A 9,117-nucleotide genomic window follows, 5' to 3' on the forward strand; every position below is an offset into this window, starting at 1 on the left:
GCTGGGAAAGGGGATTTGGAAAACTTGCCCATCGCACAACCTCTGCAAGTATCAAAGTGATCAGTACTGAAATCTGGCACACCTGTAGTGATCTCCCGCAATGTCCTCAAGGCTCCATGATACATATGTCCCATCCTGCGGTGCCAAATCTCACATAGCTCAGAACTGCTAGCTCTGCTGTTGGTACTACTGCTCAATGCCAAAAGGGGCTGGAATGCAAACTTGTACACCTTTGCATGGCGTACACCTATCACTCTAGCTGAATCAGCTGGAGTGCCCCTGGGATACATCAACACCTGTCCTCCCCTGAACAGTACCTCATATCCTCTGTCCTCCAAAGCTGAGACGGATATGAGGTTCTTCCTCATCCCTGGCACATAAAGAACATCTGACACTTTCAAGGGAGGTTTGGACTCCCTCTGAAATGTCAGTGTCCCCACCCCGACTGCTCTAACAACTCTGTCATCACTGAGTACTACCTCTATATCAGTGCCACTCTCTGAAAGCTCTGAGAAGTGCTCATGGACTCCTGTCATGTGACGTGAAGCCCCACTGTCCACATACCAGATACCTGAAGATGCTCCGCTAATCGAGGGAAAAGCATGCTCCCTCTGAACCTGTGTGGCAGGTGATCCTGCACTAGAGGACTCACACGTAGTGAACGCAAACTCCTGGTCAAAACGACTTGCAAAGTCCTCAATCTCTGTTGAAGCTGCCACGTCCTGGTTCTTCCCCTTCTTCTTCTTCTTCTCCGGACACACAACTGCATACTGTCTCATCTTTTGACAATTCCAACACTTCACCTTGGAATAGTCCTTCTATGTGTTCCCCTGTTTACCTTTACCTTTGCCTTTGCCCCCACCACTGCTTGTGGAAGCCTGCTTCTTCCCTTTGCCTTTCTTGCCTCCTGCCACCAGTGCTACATCCTCATCCTGCTCAACTGGCTTGGCTGCCCCAAGCTGACCTTTCCTGATCTCTGTCTGAATGCAATCATCCCAAAACCTCTCCCATGTGGGAAGGGTCTCACGTGCACAAACCCCATCAGCAAAGTTCAACCATGAACGGGGGAGGCCATTCACTGCAATCCGCACCAACTCAGTGGGTGGAATGGCCTCTCCAATCACTGCCAACTCATCTCTCACATTAGTAATCTTTGTGAGATATCCAGCTGCACTATCATTACCCATCTTAATGTTCTTCAACTTCTTCTTGGGGACCATCTTCCGGTTCTCATTGGTACTCTGGTAGAGATTGGACAATGTTGTCCACATCTCATGGACATTGCTCTTTCCTCTCACATGAGGAATGCAATGGTCTTTGATTCCGTCTAGAATCAGCCTCTTACCCTTGTTGTTCTTTTTATTATAAGTTGTCAACTGAGTAGCATCAGTAGGCACAACAACAGGGTTTTGTGTGGTATGCACCATGATATCCCAGACTTCTGCCTCCTCAAAGATACTCTGCATTCTCTCCTTCCAAACGCTGTAATTTGTATGCCCATCCAGCCTATCCTCCACCCTCAATCCCAATGACATCCTGCTATCCTAAAACTGAAAAATAGCACTGCTGTAGTAAAGATAAAACTGTTGTTTATGAAAAAATCAGCTTGCTGGAATTTTCTGAGTGAAAAATCAGCAGCTGTAATTTTTCCTTTTGCTGTCCCAAATTGTCCTTCAGCACTCAAGCTCTGATACCATGTAGAAATTTCTCATTTCCCACCCCGGTTTTCAGTTTCTCCTTATTTCTCCCATATAGTTAAATGCCCTTTCCCATAACCATACATTTAACAAGCTGGAAAAAATAAATTTGCTGAAAACACAAATTCTGGAAATTTTACAGAATGCTGGAAATTGCAGAAATAAAAATCAGCAGTAATAAACAGCCATTAAAACACATTTAAACACTGAGATTTTTGGTCAATGTGACCCTGGGAAAACCCCCTACAACTCTTAGGGAAAACCAGTATGAGAGCTCTTCTTTATTTCTGGAAAATGCCTTTTTACAGTAAGAGAAATATTCAGCAAAAATCAGCAAGCAAACTTTTACAACTTATCTCAGCCTTGCTGAAACTCAGCGTTGTTGAAACTCCGCCTTGCTGAAACTCCGCCCTGCTGAAACTCCGCTGTACAGACTTGCTGAAACTCAGCCTTGTTGAAACTCCGCTCTGCTGAAACTCCGCTGCTGAAACTTCGCTCTGCTGAAACTCCGCTGCTGAAACTCCGCAGCTCACTGTCCAGAAATCTCCCTTGCTCTCTTGCTCTCCTTCTCTCAGTCTGCTCATGAAAGAATTAATGACCTTTTCCTCCTTTAATCTAACCCCAAGTGACTTTTGGGTGATCCAAGTGACTTTTGGGTGATCCCTAAATCCAATGGCTGAAATAGATTGAGATCTAAGGCTAAGATTAAATGCTCATTTAAATCTCACTTTTTATTTTTTAATTCACCCCACTTTAATAAAGACCCACTTAGTCATTTATTTCCAAAGTCACTTTTCCTTTCTAATTTTTCATTGACTTTATAAAAGTCACTTTAAAATTAGACTTAGTAACTTTATCACTTAAAGTCACTTTTAATTTAGATTTAACTTTATAAAATTATAAAGTCACTTTAGGAGAAAAATTAAATTCTTTTGGACACTTTTCCCTAGGCCAAAGATCAAAGCCTAAGGGAACCACCTGTCCTCCGGTACCAAATTTCAACATTATTCACTTCATCATAGAGACGGTATGCTTTGGACGTATTTGAGTACCCCAAGAAGATACATTTGTGACTCATTGCACCGAATTTGTTTCTTTGTTCCTTAGGTATCAAAAGCAAGTCAGGTGGAACCAAAAACCCTGAGATGCTTCACCGAAGGAATGTGGCCATACCACATTTCATAGGGAGTCTTGTTTTTTATAGCATTAGATGGAAACCTCTTCTTTATATACATACCACATAGAACTGCATCAACCCAAAACATTAGTTTAACATTCTTGAAAAACATCATGGAACATACCATATTTAAGATTGTCCTGTTCATTCTTTCAACTACTCCACTCTGTTGGGGATTATAGGGCATAGTGTTTGATGTTTGATCCCATTTTGGTGAAGATGGTTTTCAAATTTGTTTGATGTGTATTATTTTCCATTATCATTATGAATAGAGCCAATATGAGATTGTGCATCATTTTCAATCCATGCATGAAAGTTCTTAAACGTTTCAAATGCTTCAGATTTGTTCTTCAATAAATAAACCCTACACATTCTGGTGTAGTCGTCAATAAATTTCATCATATATTTATTACCATTTGCAAAAGGAACAGGCATTGGGCCACATAAATCAAAATGAATGAGTTCAAGTTTTCTATGTTCTCTAGAATGAGAATCATGAAAACACTATTTGTTGTGCTTTCCTAAGATACAAGCATCACATTGCTTAAGTTTCCTAGGAATAGTTGGCAAACCAGTAACATCATTCTTCTTCAACAAACGAAGGTTTTCATAGTTTAAGTGTCCAAATATAGCATGCCATAAAAGACTTGATGGAAGTGTACCTTCATCATAATGAGAACTATATGAAAAGTTATGTGCACGAGCTGAGGTTCCTTGCAATTTCAGAAGTATTTCTTCTTCTATCCCGGTCATGACAAGTGAGTGATATGATACTTTTTTTACCTCAACCTTGCCATCAAATATGTGAATGGAGTGTCCTTGCTAATGGATGTGGACCAAAGACAACAAGTTTCTCCTCAACTCTGGGAGGTATAGAACATCATGTAGAAGAAAGTTTGGAAGACCAGGCAGTTTGAGCTTGATGGTGCCAAGCCCTGATGGCATCATGAGGGCTTCTTCAAAGAAATCTCTTCTGAAAGTCATGTGCCAAGTTGCTCCTGAATCAAGTAACCAAGAATCTTTGCTCCATTCACATATTTAATGGTGCCATCAAATATGTGAATGGAGTGTCCTTGCTGGCAAATGTGGACCAAAGACAACAAGTTTCTCCTCAGCTCCGGGAGGTATAGAACATCATGTAGAAGAAAGTCTGGAAGATAAGGTTATTTGAGCCTGATGGTTCCAAGCCCTAATGGCACTATCAGGGCTTCTTCAAAGAAATCTCTTTTGAAATTCATGTGGCAATTTTCTCCCAAATCAAGAAACCAAACATCTTTCCATGATGCAAGTGAAGCATTGATTAAGTCTTTAGTTACTCCAATGTTGCAATGTGCCACAACATAATGAGCGGATTCAGGTGCTTTACCTTTCCCTTTGTCAGGTGTTTTACCTTTTCCTTCATTTCTTTCCTTCTTGATTCTGTCCTAAGGCAACTTACATATGGAAGCATCATCTCCATCTCTATTGCATCGTATACAATGAAGATCATACCTTTCTCCTTGGAAATTCTTCCTTCCTCTTCCTCTTCAACCACCTCTTCCTCTAGAAGAATCTTGTGCCTGATTCTTGTTAGGATATTCCGACACATAGGAAATAGTTAAGTACAACTTGGTCTAGTATAGAGTTAGGTATAGAGTTAGGTAAAGTGTGTTTCTTTACCTTGTACATTTTGTAACTTACAATCCGACGGTCACGATATGTAGTGATCCGATGGTTCATTCTCTCCTCGGTATTACCGACACTTGATCCGTGGCTTGACACCGGATTGGTCCATGATTTCTATTTAAAGCGCATGGAGGGTAATTTGTAGGGTAATCCGTCTATGAGAGAAGCTTATGTAAATTTTCATTCTTTTATTAATAAATTGCCTGAAGTGGCTGCGTTGGCTCAGGCCGTGGACTGTTTCCCTCTTTGAGGGTTTTAACCACGTCAAAAATACTGGTGTATTGATCTACGATCTGGTTGTGAGCGGTGTCCTTTGGTGTTCTGTCTGAGGAACTTACCCTGTAAATTCCTACATGGTATCAGAGCTATTTGAGGGCCGCGTCCGTTGGTGATCCAAATCTGAAGCCGGTAGAACTGCATCCGACTGCCGTTTCCTAGATCTACTGTTTCTGACTGCTTTCGGGCCGAGAGGACTGCTCTATTGTGTTGGGAGCATCTGTTCCAGTGAGGAACCCCTTTCGTTTCACACGAAAAGGTTTCCGGTAGCCCTAGCTGCGTCATTTTTAAGATCTGGAGGTATACAGTGTTTATTTGCAGTTTACAGTTACTTTCTCTCTGTTTATTTCGGGTTCGGTTTATTTAGCCTTTTTTATTACCGGATCTATACCTTTCATTTCTGCGTATGCTCTTTGCCCTGCGACTCTGTGCGATCTGGGCAAATCAGAAACAGAAAGGAAGGATTTTTCTCATGCGTATGCTCTTTTCCCTGCGCCTTAGTGTGATCTCGGAAAATCAGAAACATTGAGGAAAATATTTAGTTTCCGGCTAAAGCTAACTTTGAGCCGCAAGGTTCATTTTTGAAAATATTTAGTTTTTCGGCTAAAGCTAACTTCGAGCCGCAAGGTTCGTTTTTTTTGTATGTCCGTGTTGGGTTTTGTGTTTTTTGTTTTGTAGGGAAAAAGAGCCTTCTCAAAGCAAGCACGCAACCCAAAGCATCAACCCCCCTCTCTCTCTCTCTCAAATTTTTTGTATAGCTCAATTGGCTCAAAGCTATTCTAAGAGAGTAGAGGTATTGGGTTCAAATCTCCTTTTTATGAGCGCAGATTTTTCATTTCCGCACATTCTCGCACTTCGTCGGCATCTTCAACAACTTTTTTTCCAAAAGCCATAACTTCTTCATCTGGAAGCCGTTTTCAGAGCCGTTTTTTTAAACCAGCATAATTTTTCGAGATCTATCCATTGGAACACTTAGTTTTAGCATCTTTATCTTCAGTTTCCATTGAAATGGAAAGTCAATACCAAGTTACCCTTGACAGCACCAACTACTTCCAATGGTTGTCCTACATTGAGGATTTACTTAGAAGTAAAGGTCTCTACAGAATAGCCTCAGGCCAAGAAAAGAAACCGAAGGATGAAGATAAGGCTGCTAAATGGGAAAATAGGCAAGATCAAGCACGTGGATTGATAGGGATGTCTATTTCTCCAGATCTTAGATTCCATATTGCAAAACTTGATACTCCTGATGAAGCAATGAAACAAACCAATAAAGTTTTTGGGATTAAAAATGAACTTAGAGCCCATCAACTTGAAAATGAGTTGCTTACATTGGACCCTAATAATTTTTCTTGCATTGAAGATTTCTTGTCCAAGTTCAAGACCCTTAGATATCTCTTGGAAGGTGTTAAAGTTAAGAAAGAATATAGTAACCTTATCTATTCCATTCTTACTAAGTTGGGACCAGCCTACTCTGTGTTTGTTTCCACCTTCCATTCTACAAGAGAAGCCTTCATTTCTCAAGGAACAGACTACAAGTCCCCTTCCTTTGACTCTTTTTGTGATTCTTTAATAAGAGAACAAGAAAAACTCTTACACCTTGGTCTTCTTAATCTTGGAAACTCTTCCAAGAAAGCGTTAGCCGCCCAGCAGCAACCAAGTTCAAAGAATCCTAAGAAGTCATATCCTTAAAAGAATGGTCCTAAACCAAACAAGGGTCCTAAGCAATCTCAGCCTCAAAATGAAAAATCATTTCAACAAAATGATAAGACAAATAAAAACAAATGGAAGAAGACTGATAGACATTGCAACTTTTGTAATCGAGATGGCCACTTAGAATCCAAATGCTTTAAGAAGATGGAAGCCTTGGAAGCAGCGATGAAGAAACATAACATCCATTTGGAGCAATCTTCAACTTCAACTTCATCTTCAGGAATGGCACTTTCTGCATGTGGTTGTCAAGCATCTCGGTCTGGCTATGCACTAAATGTATCTTCTTCTTCTCATTCTCATGAGTGGCTCATTGATTCTGGAGCTTCTTATCACATGGCCAAAAACAAAGCCATGTTTTCTTTTTTAAATGATTGTAACACCAAAAATATATATGTTGGTGATGATAGATCTCTTAGTGTTGTAGGGACTGGAACTGTTCATCTAGACAATGGTCAGTTTAATGATGTATTATGTGTTCCAACCTTATCCTGCAACCTTCTATCTGTATATCAGATAACTCATTCAGGTGAAGGTAAAATCGTTGAATTTTCACCTCATGATGTTGTAATCAAGGACCTAAGAGATCCTAAACAGATTTTAGCTACTGACATTGCTGATGATTCTACAAGGTTGTATAAGTTTCACAACTTTGGGTCATCAAATCTTCCCTCAGTATTTGTTGCTCATAACGATGAAGTGAGCAAACTTTGGCATGAGCGATTTGGTCACTTAAACTATCGCTCCCTTCAGCATCTATGTAAAGAAAATATGGTGACAGGTCTTCCTATGGTATCTTGCAGAGATGGTGTTTGTTTCGGATGTGTACTCGGAAAACATCATCGGGACAGTTTTGAAAAACGTGCCTCTTGGCATGCCTCAGCCCCTTTACAGCTTGTGCATAGTGATTTATGTGGTCCACTTCCAGTTGTTTCATTCTCTGGCTGCAAGTATTTCTTAACTTTCATTGATGATTTCTCCAGACGCACTTGGGTATACTTCTTAAAACTCAAGAGTGAAGTATTTAACACATTTTTGGCCTTCAAGGCCTTTGTTGAAAAACAATCTGGACATCAAATTATTAAGCTAAGATCTGATAATGGCGGAGAATATGTTAAAAACACATTCATCAACTTTTGCACTGAGAATGGAATTCAAATGCAACATACTGTTCCATATACTCCACAACAAAATGGTGTAGCTGAAAGGAAGAATCGCACCTTAAAGGAAATGGCTAATTGTATGCTACAATCTAAAGGACTTGGTCTTAGTTTTTGGGCAGAAGCAATTAACTGTGCAAATTACATAATAAATCGCATTCCTACTAAGGCTTTAAAGAATATCACTCCAGAAGAAGCATGGAGCTCAATCAAACCAGATGTAAGTCACTTTCGTGTTTTTGGAAGTGAAGCGTGGGCCCATATTCCAGATGAAAAGCATAAAGCTTTAGAACCTAAGAGTGAAAAATGTACTTTTGTTGGATATTCTGAAGATGTCAAAGGCTATAGACTTATTCCATTTAAGTCCAAAAATGTTATCATTAGAAGAGATGTAAAATTTGATGAAAATATATCGGCCTGCGAGCCTAGTCCGGTGGATGTGCCACCTCTCCCTATCTCTTCTACTTTTGAAAACATTTCTTCTTCAGATGATGAAAGTGAGGATGACAATCCTCCCCCACCATCTCAGGATCCTCCTTCAGCTCCTCAGCTTCCAAAATGGGTTCGTGCAACTCGAGATGCAGCAGGTGATCTTGCCGGTGATCCTACAGATCAACGACGCACACGTTCTCAGTTTGACAGAGCCTCTTCTTTACTGGCTCAAGCTCCAGTAAGTTATGATCCTGACACTTTTGCAGAAGCTTCAGGCCATCCAGATTGGGAAGCAGCTATGAATGAAGAATATCATTCATTATTGGCAAATGATACATGGGATCTTGTTCCTCTACCAAAGGGACGAAAACTTGTTAGATGCAAATGGGTTTACAGAACCAAGTATGGACCAGATGGGAAAGTTGATAAACATAAAGCTCGTCTTGTTGCTAAAGGTTTTTCACAGGTTGAAGGCATTGACTACACTGAAACCTTCTCCCCTGTTGCCAAAATGAACTCTATCCGCCTTGTTCTTTCCCTTGCTGCCTCGTTCAAATGGGAAGTCCATCAGATGGATGTTAAATCTGCCTTCTTGCATGGGGACTTGCATGAAGAAATCTACATGGAACAACCCATTGGATTCATAAAAACAGACTCCAGCCTTGTATGTCGGCTTAAGAAATCCCTTTATGGTCTCAAGCAAGCTCCTCGAGCTTGGTATGCCAAAATGGATAGCTTTCTTTTAGAATCTGGCTTTTCTAGGTGTCATTCTGACAATACTGTCTACACCAAGAAACTAGGCAAGTCTCTTATCATTCTTGTTCTTTATGTTGATGATCTTATCCTTACCGGTAGTGATCCCAACCTTATAAACCATGTGAAGTCCAGCCTTAAAAAGAAATTTGAAATGACAGACTTAGGACACTTACATTATTTTCTCGGTCTTCAAGTCTTGCAATCCAAGGAGGGTATTTCCCTTTCCCAGTCCAAGTATGCCTGTGAT

This window comes from Pinus tabuliformis, chromosome 5_2 (genome assembly GCF_031772625.1).
Source record: "Pinus tabuliformis cultivar Carrire ecotype Pingquan chromosome 5_2, CPIR1, whole genome shotgun sequence".
NCBI lineage: Eukaryota > Viridiplantae > Streptophyta > Pinopsida > Pinales > Pinaceae > Pinus > Pinus tabuliformis.